Source organism: Miniopterus natalensis, chromosome 16, assembly GCF_054644295.1.
Source record: "Miniopterus natalensis isolate mMinNat1 chromosome 16, mMinNat1.hap1, whole genome shotgun sequence".
In the NCBI taxonomy this organism is placed as follows: Eukaryota; Metazoa; Chordata; class Mammalia; order Chiroptera; family Miniopteridae; genus Miniopterus; species Miniopterus natalensis.
In genome coordinates this window covers 38,901,525-38,914,976 of record NC_142096.1, presented here as the reverse complement: position 1 = coordinate 38,914,976, position 13,452 = coordinate 38,901,525, and the positions used below count along the sequence as shown (strand labels likewise).

The following is a 13,452-nucleotide window of genomic DNA, read 5'->3' as shown; positions in this document are numbered from 1 at the left end:
GACAGTGTTATTCTTCACGAGCGTTATTATCGATGCAGACTTTTCTGTCACCTAGCAGATATTGGAACACACCGCGAGGCACTTAATAATTTCCCTGCGGTGGAGCGTGTGCGAGCTCTCTGACATTTTGCTGTTAAAAATGATAAATCTCTTTGGGCAGCACTCTCTGTCTGCATGCGGAGCCACTTTCTGGAAGACATTCCTAGAAGGGGGATGACTGGCTTTGGGCACCCATAGGAATGGCCTTTCATGATAGCACAGGGCTGGGCTGGGGCAGGGCTGGCTGGAGCTAAGCCCCATCTGCGGGGGGATCGTGTTTCTGCCCAAAGGGGATCAGAACCCATTTGCGGGGAGTCAGGAATGGTATGAGATGGGCCAAACTCAACATCTTTTCTTTTTTAAAAAAAGTTTTATTGAGTTTATTGGGTGACAATGGTTAATAAAGTCATATAGGTTTTAAGTGTACGACTCCATAAGACATCATTTGTATACTGCGTTGTGTGTTTGCCACCCAAAGTCAAGTCACCACATGTCCCCCCTTTACCCTTTGCTACCTCCCCCACCTTTCCCTCTGGCAATCACCATACTGTTGTCCGTGTCTGTTTTTGTTTTATTTTTTCTTAATTCCTTCATTTTCTTTCACCCAGCCCCGAAACACCCTCCCTCTGACAGCTGTCAGTCTCCTCTCTGTATCTATGAGTCTGTTTGTGTTTTGTTTTCAACATCTTTTCTTGATGCCTTTGAGGAAGTTCTGAGCATCCTGATGGTCTAACTTCAGTGTCACTGGAAGCTGGGACAGCTGGCAGGACTCGGAGGACAGAAGTGCCAGGCCATAGCGGGTCCCGCCTGGCTGAGTCCACCATGGAGCGTGTGCAAAACGTGGCCCCTGGGCGTGGGCATGCCCACTCGCTGCATCCTCCCCCGGCCTTGCTCTTCATCTGGGCTCGTCTGACCTCCTGTACTTGGACGTCTGTGTTGTTCTCTCTGGGGCCTGGGGTTGAAGCTGCTTCACCTCCCAGCTGTAGGCCGGCCGCCTGGAGCCTTGCCTGGCCCACAGCAGGTATTCAGCAAACATGCACTGAATGAATGCATGGTGAGTGGCGAAGCATGATTGTTAGAGGTGACAGCACTTGACCACATTGACTTACAGAGTTCTTAATGTGTGCCTGGCATGTAATCCTGGACACCTCCCAGGTCACCCCTGAGGTGGCTGTTAGCATCCTATGTGTTTCCTGATTCCCACCACCTTGCCATTATAACAGAAACATTTCCCCATGTTTTAAAAAAAAAATTCTTTGTGACCCAGAATTTTTCTTCCTTTAACATATGGCCCGACTAGTGTGCCTCAGTGATCGAGCATTGGCCCATGAACCAGGAGGTCATGGTTTAATCCCTGGTCAGGGCACCTGCCCAGGTTGTGGGCTCGATCCCCACGAGGGGGCGTGCAGGAGGCATCCGATCAATGTTCCTCTTTCGTCGATGTTTCTATCTCTCTACCCTCTCCCTTCCTCTCTAAAAATCAATAAAAATATATTTAGAAAAAAAATTATATATATATGAACAATCTGGATTGTGCTTGACAGTCTCCTAGACACTTTGGATAGCTCTGGTGTTCACCTGAAAGTGAGATTGCTGGAGCATGAGTGTGCCTCTCTCTAACTTGTTCCAGTGCTGCCAGGTGGTTCCCAAGAGTAGCTCACAAGTCCACTTTCCTATTAGCAGGGCCTGAGCTTCCAAGTTGCAAAACTCGCAGACACTTGGCATCTCAGTGCCTGTGCATTTTTGCCAGGCTAATAGGTGTCAAATGATGTCTCATCCTGTGTGTTTTTTTCAGCATTTCTCTGATTGCTAATGAGGCCCCAGACCTCTGTGCCTCCCCCTGGCCCCTCACCCACCCGGGGTTCACTCTCTCTTTTGTTTGCCTTTCTCTGCTCCCCAGGCCACCCAGCTGGCTAAGGTCTCCTTTGCAAACTCAGCTGTGGAGTCTCACATAACTGGGATTAAAGCCTGCTTCAGCACCTATAGGCTGTGCCACTTCAACAAAGGGCCTTAACCTCTCTGAGCCTCAGAGTTCCCACCCGCAAATCAGGGATTAAACTTGAGAATTAGGTGAGATCATTTATGTGAAGTGTTTGGCACTTAGTATGGCTGAGCAGTGCTAGCTGTGGGAGTTAGGGTCCTTGCAGCCCTGCTCTGTCACTATCTGTTTACCTGACCTGCCTCCACAGCCTGGGAGGACTCCAGGGTGGGGCTTCGTGCCTCACTTCTTTCTATTTTCAGCTTCCAGCAGTGCTGGGCAAACAGTAAGACCTTGAACCAATCATGCCAGCCTCACTGGAGGAGAGTTAAGTGTCAAATGATGGGTTGGCCTAGATGCCTTCCAGTCCTGAAATTCTATGATCAGGAAATTACCCAGGAAAAAGTTCTCCTTTCTAAGGTTTCTAAATGGGGCTTTATTACACACTGCAGGTAATTATAGGAGGCTTCAGCAGCGGAGCTCTCTGCGTGGCCTGGTGGCTGCTTGGTGCATTTCAGAGGCTATCATCTTTCTGCTGACCAGGGGATCGGAATCCTGGCAGAGGCAGAGCCTCTCCCTTCAGCTGGGCAGTGGAAGGCAGCCCTGGAGGACTCAGACTCAAGCTGGTGGCCCCCTACTATACACCCTGGGGCAAAGCAGGGCAGCATCTAGTGGCATGTGAATAACATCAGGAAAATCATGGAAAGCAGGAGCAGAGGAGACCTTTAGAACATCAGTCCAGGGGGGTCACAGTTTCCTATGTCCACAGGGGTCACATGGGTAATACCAGTGGATAAAGAGGTTTGGGTAAGCATTAGAGAGTAGTGGGCCTGTGGCAAACTGGAAAACTGACTAAGTTCTGAACAAAGGAGATGACTGTTGCTCAGCCCCAGGGAATTGTCGCTATGGGGAATATGAGCCCAGGGTTCCCGGACCTTCCCTTCTTTTACGAAGGGAAACCAGAGTCCAGATTTTTTGTGAGGTTTTCTAATTTTTAAAAGTTGCAGCTAATTGAAAGTTTTGTCAGTTGCTGTATGCCATAGACAAAACATCCCATGAGGCAAGTTTCCATATCCTTGGATTTAGTGCAACATTGGGCAGATTGGGAAACTGAGGCCTGGAATTTGGGAACTAGCAAAAATCACCAGGGAGGTAATGACCCTGAGGGACATAAAGCATGGTCCTTTGTGGCTTAGTCTGGGTGTGTGGTCCACCACCCTGATGGGCTCCTCACCACTGCCTTTTCCCAAGGCAGGAATTGAAGCCCAGAGAAGGAAAGGGGCTTGCTCAAAGACACACAGCTTGTTATGGCAGAGTCCAGAGTCAGGCTGGGGCTTTTGGGCCCTCCACTATGGGACTATCCAGCCACTGTGCTGCCAGAAATGACCCTGGATTGGCTCCACTAAAAGCCTGACCCGGAGCTTGGCACAGGTCAAATTCTGACTCACTGCCAATCTTCAGAAAACGGCTCGCACACCAGTGGGCAGGCAACTACTGCTGCCCAGGGAGATCCGCCTGTGCATTTGCTGAGCTAACACTTTCAGCCTTGAAGGTTGTCTGGCAACCTGGATTCAGATACTGACTCTGCCATCTACTTGCTGTGTGACTTTGGACAAATCACTTCACCTCTCTGGGCTCACCTGCATAGGGAGTGACACTAAGGACACCTAATACAAGGTTGTTTGAGAGATCGACTGGCTTGATCCACATGAAGTGTTTGAAACAGTGCACCTGTACTAGTTAGTAAATGTCAGCTTTTGTATGGAAGGGCCAGGCGCATAGTAGGTGTTGCGTAAGGACAGTTGCCCTTCTGTGCTTCGTTACACCAGAACTGGCCCCTTATGTTACTCTTGCTGCTTTCCCAAGGACCACAGCCTTCATGCATATCTGCTTCCCCATGCTCTGCCAACGACGGCCCCAAACCCAGATAAGCTTGCTTTCCCATCCTGGCTCAGCTTTAGCTGGATGATGATTTTCCAAATGTGTTTGTCGATCTTTTAAAACCCCCGAGATGAGTATTTAGTACCAAAATGTACAAGTGTATCAAAGGGACTTAATTCGAGCCCTGGATAGTGATGCTGGAGTTTTGAAGAGGGAAACCGACAAAGTTTTCCTTTCTTTGCCTTTTGTGGCGGCTGTGGCTACAGCACTCCCGTTTACCACTTCAAATTCTGTTCAAAAAGGTCGCCAGCTATTTGCGTGAATCACACAGTGTGAGGACTTAGGAAGAAAGAGCTGGAGAGTGGTCTCCTCAGATTCATACTCCATCCCCTGTCTTTCCCTGGTGATGGATTTTGTCCCCTTACTGCTCCCAGCGGTGGTGGCCACCCCCGGGCTGCGGGCCGCTGAGCCCAGGCACATGACGCCATCAGTCATGAGAAGACCAGACACTGTGCCCAGAATGGGGACGCCAGTGTCCTTGTTTCCCAGAGGCGGAGATGGAGGCTTCAAACACTTTCAGCGTCGGTTTCACGTTGCCTGGCTAGTAAGTCCCACAGCCCGCAGCTGCTGTGGGCAGCGAGGAGTCCCTCCAGGAGCCCGCACCCTGCTCAGCTCCCCTCTGACGCCTGGCAGGGGCTCCCACGCCTCCTGCAGCCCGCGTCTCATTCGATGTGAAGGGCCGCGAAGGGCTGCGAAGTTGCTCCTGGTCCACATCTGACAGGTGCCTGCACGTGAAAGCCCAGAGCGACACTTTGGAAAGCGGAGCTGGTGTTCAAAAGGCCACTGATTGCTTTATTCTCAAGGCTTAATCTCCAATACCGAAATAGCTGGCATGAAACGGGGGTCTTGGCCTGGGACCTCCTGTGGGAACAGGTGTGTGGCGGGTTCCCCAAGGACAGAGCTAGCCCAGAGGAAGTGACTAGAAAGGGACATCATGAGGATCCTCTCACCTTTGCTAATTTATTGGGTGATAAGCCATTGTCCTCCTGGGGTGACATCATCAGGCCTTGCTTCCCTCTCTGACCTCATCCTGTAAAATGATCCCTTAGACTCAGCAGGCTCACACCGCACAGGCCTTCGGGCTGAATTCGAGCTCATGTCTGCTTGTGATTTCACAGGACTCTCTGCCTGAACTCTGGTCCCTCGCCCCATCTTTGTGTGGCTGACTCACTGGGGAGCTCCCGGTGCTCCCTCCCCATCACCCAGTGTCACACATTGTCATGTGGAATGTTACTGCTCTATTTGATTGGATGTGACAGCTTAGAGAACAGGGGAGTTGGCCTTGATCACCTTTGTATCAGCAGCATCCCCACCATGGCCCAACACGTTCTGGGCCCCACTGAGTCTTTGCTAAATGACTGATGGCTTCTGGTTGCTCGTCCTAAAGCTCCAAGAGTCTGGACCAGGTGGTTGAAGAGGCTCCTTGTTCTCAAAAAAATTCTCTGAGCTCGAAAGAAGCTTTCCCTTTCTGAGGGTTGGGGCTCAGGCCAGCCTCATGCAAGGCTTTCAGTTCCTCCCAGCAGAGCCTGAGGAGGTGCTTTGGAGGAGGGGGCTGGGGAGGGAAGGAGCTGAACAATTGCCCCCAGCTGGACTTGACCTTCAGCCTGACTCCACAGGGACCCTGGAACACGGAGTGCCCCACTGCAGGGTTGGTTCCACACTGAGGCAAAGGGGGCCTCATAAAGCCCCAGGTCTCTCAGGCATTGTCTGGGGCTGCCCAGGGTGGTGGGGTCAGGAGGTGGTCATCTCCCAGGGGAAGCATCTCCTCTCTGGCTGGGGCAAACCTCAGAGCAAGGGGCATCTAGGAGCTGCTAGCAGCCAACCGCAGCTGTGGCAGAGGGGTGATGGTCCTATCCAGCAAAAGCCATCGGGCTAAGTGCCCACAGTGTTCCCTGTGCAGGGACCTGGCACTGTCCATGTAGCCTGTCCCAGCTGAGGGAGGGAAAACCTGAAACCTGCCTGCCCAGGTGCAGTGACTCCCAGGGTCACTAGGAGTCATCTCTACCTAAGGAAAGCCCAGCAGCTCCTAGCTATCCACCCCTGCCCCTCTGTGCCACAGTGGGGTAGGTGACTCACTGAAGGATGCTTAGCTGTAAGAGACAGACTGGCAGTCCCCCAGCCTCTGCAGGCATGGCCTTGAGGCTCACCTGTCGTGAGGTAGCAGGACCGAGTCCCACTAAAGCTTCCGTGTATATGGTGGGAGAAGGTAAGCAAGTAACACATGCTGCTTGTTCAGAAAGTGATGACATAACTAAATTGTGTTATGAATTTAATATCCCTCCTTTCCCCAGAGAGTCAATGGCAGGCCCGGCCCATCCTGGACACCAACCCCCTCCTGCTGGCCGGGCAGCCCGTGTGATATTAGTGTCCATGGGTCTTGGGTCATCCATTATTGACTGCAGAGGTCAGTGAGCTCAGGTGAGAGGGCGAAGAGAAGCCAGGCCTGTGGACCATTCAGAAAGTTCTCTTTGCCCCACCCCTGGGAGGAAGGCATTTTGCACACCTCACAGGTAACCAGAGCCAAGACAGCATGTGGCTGAAGCTGCTGGTAGTCCACAGGGTTATTACTATCAAGGGCATTATTATTATTATTATTTTTAATATATTTTTATTGACTTCAGGGAGAGGAAAAGAGAGGGAGAGAGAAATAGAAACATCAATGATGAGACAGTCACTGATCGGCTGCAGCCCACAACCCGGGCATGTGCCCTGACCGGGAATCGAACCCCGATCGCCTAGATCCTAGGTCAACGCTCAACCACTGAGCCACGCCCGGCCGGGCTATTATTATCTTTTGCCATCGTTGTTGAGGGTGGGCCTCCACTCAGCATTTAGGAAAAAAGCTAAAGCAACAATAACACTGCCCCAGTTTTCAGATTCAGGTCCCCTACCCCTTTACAAAGTATCCAGCTGTCTGTTTCCTGACAATCAGGATATTCCAGAGTCAGACCCACGCCCACCCCATGTGGTGTGGGACCTGCCACCAGTCCATTTGCAGGTGCCACCTGCACAGGCCTCTGCCATGGGGGGAGGACGGCTTCGAGCTGACAGACAGGTTTCCAGCCCTCCTCTGCCACTCTCCACCCCGGGACCCCACCCAGCTCCTCTGCCATCTGAACCCCGTTTCCTCCTCTGTCCGGCAGGAAGCTGGAGCTCCCCTGGGACTGCGTGAGGTTTAACGGTGCCTGTGGTGCCCGGTGCAAGAGCGATCTCAGCATTAGAATGCCCCATTTTCTGATCTGTCTGGAGCAGGAAGTAGTCTGAAAGGTGACACAGCACAGAGCTTTCATCAACAGTGTGCAGCTCGAAGCCTGATGCTCACTCAGGTCCCCTGACTTCCATCCAGCGCTCTGCAGGTGACTGCTGCTCTCTCCTCACCGGGAGCTTGATGGGGCTCTGTCACTTCACACAAACCCGTAACATTTACTCTGTGTGTCTGAGCTGAGCACATGGCAGGCACTCTCTGGTTAGGCCTGCACATCCTCTCCCTGCGGTAAGTCTGAGTATTTTTTTTCCTGTTTTTCAGATAAAGAAACTGAGGCTCAGAGAGGTTAAGGAACTCCCCCGAGGTCACACAGCTGGTAAGTGGCAAAGCTGGGATTTGAACCCAGCTCTCTTTCGCTCCAGAACCAGTGCTTTTAATTGTCTTGCTTTGTCTGCCTTAAACTGTGTTGAAGCGATATCCCCCTTCCACCCAAGTCTGGGGACCTGTGACATGGTGATGGCTGTGTCTCTCCCTGTGCCTCCTACAGCGCCCTGGTCACAGTGGCTCTCATGCCTGTAGGAAATCCTCTATAACTCCACATGGTCAGGCAGTGTTCAGGGAGTGGGACGTTCATCTAATCATTAGAAAGTCTGGTCAACTGAGGGTTTTCCCTTTTTGCCATGTTCAAATGCATTAAGTCACCAACATGGACCACATGAGAAGTGTGTTCTGCCCCCGATTATAAAGGCAGTGTACCCCATGTGCAGCATGTAGCTATAGGCTGTTGCGAAGATGGATGTTCTTTGTGATTGAGAAAGTGGGACCCCTGACTTTGTGGTAGGAAGGTGGAAGCGGGTCCAGCATGGGGCCCCCACCCCTCATCCAGTTAGGCGCCCACCAGGTGCTGACTCTCCCTCAGCCTCTCCTCTGTACCCCCACATGCCTCTGACTGTATTCTGGTCCCCCTGCCTCTCTCCATCACCAGGAGTGCCTGAGCCCTGTTCCCTATCTTTGAAACCCACTCTTCTTTTCAGAAGATTTCTTAGAAGCCGTTTCTGAGAAATCTTTGAGAGTGAACCAGCCCCACTTAGTGGCATGGCCACAGATTAACTGCCTGATTTAGTCTCTGAAGTCTTCAGATACACGCCATGGGATGGGGGCTGGAAGTGGGTATGACCTTCTGGGGCCACCAGCAGGAACAGTGGGTGTGATCTGTTACTGGCTTTGGTTTTCACACCACCTTGAGGGTGGCGAGGAGGTCCAATGGCTAGGCTTGGGATCCCCACCCCCACCTCAGTCGGAAAAACTCAGCATCAGTAGCTGGTTTCTACCTTGGTGTAAGATCCACTTTCAAGAACATTTGAAAACTACTGTCTAATGGGAGATGTTGTCCAGAAATGTGGAAAGCAGGTTCCAGGTCTGGCTCTGCCAGGTCACACTGTGCAGCCTGTGCCAGCTGCTTCTCTTTGCTGGGCCTCAGTTTGCCCATTTGTACAGTGGGCTGTGGAGCAGACATAGCTACAGCTCCATAGCCCCTGTACAGCCAGGAAGTCAGTGAGCCTTTGGTGATGCTCATGCAGATTTTTCAGTTGACAAGGCAGAGCCACTGGAACAGAGAAGTGGGAAGGGGTGGGTGACATTAGATAAAACAACCCATCCCCCATGGGGGTACTAGTCAGGACAAACCCAGAGCCTTACTCACAACTGGGTTCAAGAATGATCCACTATGGCTGACAGAGGCCATTCTTCCATTCCAGGGAAGTCTCTGTGGCTCCAGGTTGTCTGGGAACCAGACTCGTGGGCCCACAGTGGGGCAGTTGCTCCCTCCTGGGCTGGGTGCCCCACATCCTGCCCAGCCTCAAGCAGCCTAGCAGGCAGGACTCACAGTTTCTTGCCACAGTTCTGGGTGGCTGCACAGATGCACAGTGTGGTTTGTAGTATTTTTGGTTTGTTGTTTTTACAAAAGCCAAAGGAAGTCTGTAGGTGGAGCTCTGCACTCCCTCCCTGAGGATGGCTGACCTGCTCAGCCAGCGACAAGCAGAGCTCAGCTAGAAGAAGAAACCTCCAGACACAAAGTCCAGTGACCAGAGGGGAGCTGTGCTGAGCTGGACACTGTCCCGGGCTGTTCCTGGCCAGGGCTGCTTTGAGATTGTTATTGTAACCATTCCATTTTCCACATGAGGACCCCGAGGCCCAGCAATGACCAAGATCTCTACCTTTCACCATGCACAAACCAGATGAGCCTCTGCCCCCTGAGTTTGGAGCACTCATCACTCGCTTCAGTCCACACATGTGGATTGGGCAAAAGTAGGTTTACAGTTGTTTCTATGGAAAATAATGCAATAATAAATAGTAATATAAGAATAAACTCTGTTTTGCATACTCACAACTATAAACTTACTTTTGTCCACCCCTGTATTTTTGAGGACCTTCCACTGTTCTCAGCAGGGGGACCACAGCAGTAAGGGGCACAGATGAAGTTTCTGCCCTCCAGGTGCGGGGGTGTGGGGGGGGCAGTGAGACAAACAAACAACAAGGATTTCAAAACACAAGGGAATATCATTTTGTGATTAAGGCTGTGAAGGAAAATGTAGCCCAGCAAGGGGGTGGTGACAATGTTTAGAGTGACCAAGGAAGGCCTCTCTAAGAAGGGCATTGGGCAGGACCAGGAGTGCAGCGAGGGAGCAAGCAGCCACATGGATTCTAGGAAAGAACATTCTAGGTGGCGGGAACAGCACATGCAAAGGCCCCGGGGCAAGGAATGTGCTTGTACCATTGCACTCCGTGATTCTTATCCTCTGTGTGTTTGCCTCCCCACTCTCCCATCAACACAGCTACTATTCTGTATCGTCCCCTCCATCTGTCACCTCTAAGTGTCTGTAGGGATTGGCAAGGGTAGTAGTTGTGTAGCAGAAAAATCTAAAAGAATTGAATGGGGCAGAAAGGTCTATATCTAGTAAGAAACTGATTCTCGTTCCTTCATCCTCTCTGTACAGTTCACTCCTGGGTGACATTTTATTTTTTTTATTTTTTTATTTTTAAATATATCTTTTTGATTTCAGAGAGAGGAAGGGAGAGGGAGAGAGAGAGAGAGAAACATCAATGATGAGAGTATCATTGATCGAGCCCGCAACCCGGGCATGTGCCCTGACCGGGAATCGAACCCCAGTCGCCTGGATCCTAGGTTGACGCTCAACCGCTGAGCCACACCCGGCCGGGCTGGGTGACATTTTAAATGGTTTCATATTCTTGCTTTGTATTTTTTGTCAAAACTCGAGCTTGAACCAGGACTGTGAGTTTTTAGTGCACCGTAATCCACTCTTTCAGGCCCTTCTTTCCAAACAGTGCAGGAATTCCAAAACCACAGAAATAGAGCAAGAAATTGTGTTGTAGCTCACTGCTGACCTTGAATTGACCGCGGGAGTGGGGGGGTCCAGCGAGCAGAGCCTGGGTGCAGACAGAGGTGGAGGCAGACACCTCTGTCCAACCATGGCCATGAGCAGGCTGTGGTCTTGGGCAGGCCCGGCCCGTCTGGGGGTCAGTTCTCCCCGCCATCTGTGTTGGCATTGATGCCTGCCTGGCCCACAGGCTGGGCATGCTGGAAGGGACATGCTTTGGGAGTTAAGGTCTCCAGGTTCTAGTCTTGGTGCCACCAGACTTGCTTACTACCTTGGGCAAGTCACATCTCCTTCCTGAGCCTTGGTTTCCTTAAGTGGCAAAAGGAGCAGAGAAGTGTGGGCCTCCCTGTGTTCCTCTGTGATCCTGAACTGCCCCAATCCTTTGCCTCAGAGGCGGCAGCAGCCCGACCGGCCAGCCAGGGACAGAGCCTCCTGGAAGCCTCCCTTGGATTTCCTAGAACTGGGGCCCGATGGAGGGAGCATGACCTTGGTGGTCCTGCCTCGGGCATTCAGGTTAAAGCTTCAAGCAGTTCTCACCTCTCCCAGATCTGGGACCTGTGGCCACCTAGCAAGAAACCTGTCTGAGCAGGGGAAAGTCTCTTTCCTCGGGGTCCAGGAGTTATTAAGTCTTCCATTAACTGAATCTCATTCAGCTGGAAAAATAATAATCCGAAAGCAGTCTGCCTGGGGACTGGCCTCTGAGCTCCTGGGAATTTTCCCATAAGGAAGGCTCACAAAGCTTCCTCGTCGGGAGACTCGGAGCCTGGCCCTGCCTGCCTGCTCCCCAAGGGCAGGTGGCCTCCTGGTGGTCGAACAGCAAGCCTGTCATCAGTCAGCATCACTGGCTTATCCATGTGTCCATTGTCCATAAACAGCCCCCATGGGGGATCAGAGCAGAGACACAGAACTAAACAGCACGCAGTCTGTGCCCTCAGCGGTCAGGCTCACCCTGACCACATGCTCCATTTGGCTGAATTCCAGAGAGTTCATGGAGCTCACTCTCAAGCCATAAAAATGCAAACGTTAAGAAACTTACCCTTATGTTATCTCTTTTCCCCAATGTCTGCCCCAAATTCATCAATTTAATATGTTCTATGTTTCCTAAAGCTAATGTCTCTCAAAATCAAATCAAAGTTTCTTCTGGTCCATTTCGTCTGACACATCCCAGCCTTGCGTGAATTCTGGGGAAAAGGGGGAATCGGGAGTATTCCTGGGGAAGGTGGCACTTGAGACATGACTTTTACCAGCTGGGAAGAAGCATGGGACAGAAAGCCGCTCCATCAACAAAAACATTTTATTGATAATAAAATGTGGAAAATAGAACAACAAAAGTGTTAAGTCTGGGATTTGATTTTATTTCACGTATAAGCTAATACGTTAGCCTATTAGTGTTTCGTGGATTTTAGCAGAAGACCTAGGACTCCTGAGTCAGAGACCAGGGACTTTATTACTCACAGCACAGCCAGAAGCTTGAGCTTTAGGTTTGATTGGCTCCCATTTTGCCCCTAAGTCCCCAGGGGCCAGCCACAGGCCCAGACATATGTTAGCACATGGGATGGATGGCAATGTGGACCCAGAACACTGAGCTTGGGGAATCCACCATGTGTAGCAAACAGAAAGCAATTCATTCCCTCATGTTTCATGATTTCTTGCTGCAAACACAACCCTAAAAAATTATTCTGGTAAGGAGCATTCATGACTTTTTATTCTTAACTTACCCTGAAAATGAGTATGAATATGAGACCTGTGGAGGAGCATCTTCTGACACTAAGCTGGTATTGAAGAAGTCTGGATTTGAATCCTAGGTTTAACACCTACTAACTGTGAGATTAGGCAGATTGTAATATCTGGCCTTCTTTTAGCCTCAGTTTTCTCATCTGTAAAATGGGGATGATACCTGCCTTTCAGGTGATTATTAAAGAATATGTAAGATCACTCTGCTAGGAACCCATTGGGGAACAAGAGAAGGTCTTTGAGCTCAGGAAGCCAAGTTGCATTGAGAATCTTTTCAGCTGTACATATAATGTTGGAAACAAGGACAGGGGAAATGCAAGGGGAGAGGTGCACAGCATGAACCAGGAATACAAAAGTTCAGGGAAAGTTTTTCCAAGGCATGGACATTTGACCTGGCATCCTGAGTTAAGTAAAGAATATCTTAATATCTATGGGCAAAGCATTCTAGGCAAAGCTCACAGACTGTGCAAAGGTCCTGTGGTTGTCATGCTTGAGGCCGGTGTAGCTCGAGCAGAGTAAGCAAAGAAATGGTGTAGAAAATGGAGTCAGACAGTAGGCAAGACCAGCTCTTGCAGGCTCTCGCAGACCATGGTAAGGACCTTGGATTTCATTCTAGGTGTGCAAAGAACCCACTGGATATTTGAGCAGGTGAGAGGCATGAGCAGAGAACAGTGTGGAGAGGGCATGGAAAGGTGTAAGGTCTGGGAAGTGAATTTGTTCTGCTGCTAAGAAGCTAGACTGTCAGTGATGAATCCTGGGTCAGAGATGAGGGCTTGTTGGAAGGATCCCACTCCTTCAGCGCCTGGAGCCTGCGCTCAGAGTGAACTCTGTTCTAGGGCAGATGGTAGCTCAGTTGATACTTCCAGAGACTGAACTCAGGAAACACGGGAGTGGAGGCATTTGGGACGGCTCCTAGGTCCGGGTGTGCCAGGGGCCGTTCCCCAGCCTGCCTATCCACCTGTAAAACGGGAAACCGGCGCCGGGCAGCCTGCGGGGGCCTGTCAGTGCACGGATCTGAAGACCGTGCTTGTCTGCATCAGCGAGAGGAAGCAAGCTCACCCTCGTCATTCAGCCTCTGGGCTTTCATTTTTCTTTTCTTCTCGGAGAATAAAAATGTTCGGGGTGTAGCTCTGAGTCCACAACCACAGACGCCTGCC

General features: G+C 51.0%; 1 long non-coding RNA gene across 1 annotated transcript in view; it reads left to right on the top strand.

Annotated features, from left to right (window-relative positions):
- The window catches only part of LOC148091367 (uncharacterized), a 51,560-nt gene that overhangs the window by 28,489 nt on the left and 9,619 nt on the right, over positions 1-13,452 (top strand). Inside the window, exon 3 of the long non-coding RNA XR_015715805.1 lies at positions 7,485-7,539. This is a non-coding gene — a long non-coding RNA (uncharacterized LOC148091367). The remainder of the gene's footprint in view (positions 1-7,484; positions 7,540-13,452) is intronic.